The following is a 432-nucleotide window of genomic DNA, read 5'->3' as shown; positions in this document are numbered from 1 at the left end:
TTAAATAGGGGAAAGTGACTTTGAACTTCCTCTCTTTTAGCTACCTGAGCATGGAAGATACAAAAGGTAAAATGGCTTGGCGGCAGTTTAAATACTTATAGGCGGTGGTCTATGAATTTTCTCTATCAGCATGGCTCTTATTAAAATACTATTCTCCCTTTTAATCTCGACCTTCATCATTTTTTATCATAACATTGATGATATGGTTAATTATGTGGATGGTTTTCCTAATGTTGAACCATCCTTGCATTCCTGGTATAAATCCCACCTGATCATGATGAATAACCCTCTTGATCACTCGCTGGAGTCTTTTTGCTAGTATTCTATTTAAGATTTTTGCATCTATATTCATTAAGGAGATCGGTCTGTAATTTTCTTTCTCTATTTTTGATCTGCCTGGCTTTGGAATCAGTACCATATTTGTGTCATAAA

The sequence above is a fragment of the Gracilinanus agilis genome, chromosome 2 (genome assembly GCF_016433145.1).
Source record: "Gracilinanus agilis isolate LMUSP501 chromosome 2, AgileGrace, whole genome shotgun sequence".
In the NCBI taxonomy this organism is placed as follows: Eukaryota; Metazoa; Chordata; class Mammalia; order Didelphimorphia; family Didelphidae; genus Gracilinanus; species Gracilinanus agilis.
The sequence above is the reverse complement of the archived record's forward strand: the minus strand, read 5'-3'. Positions refer to the sequence as shown.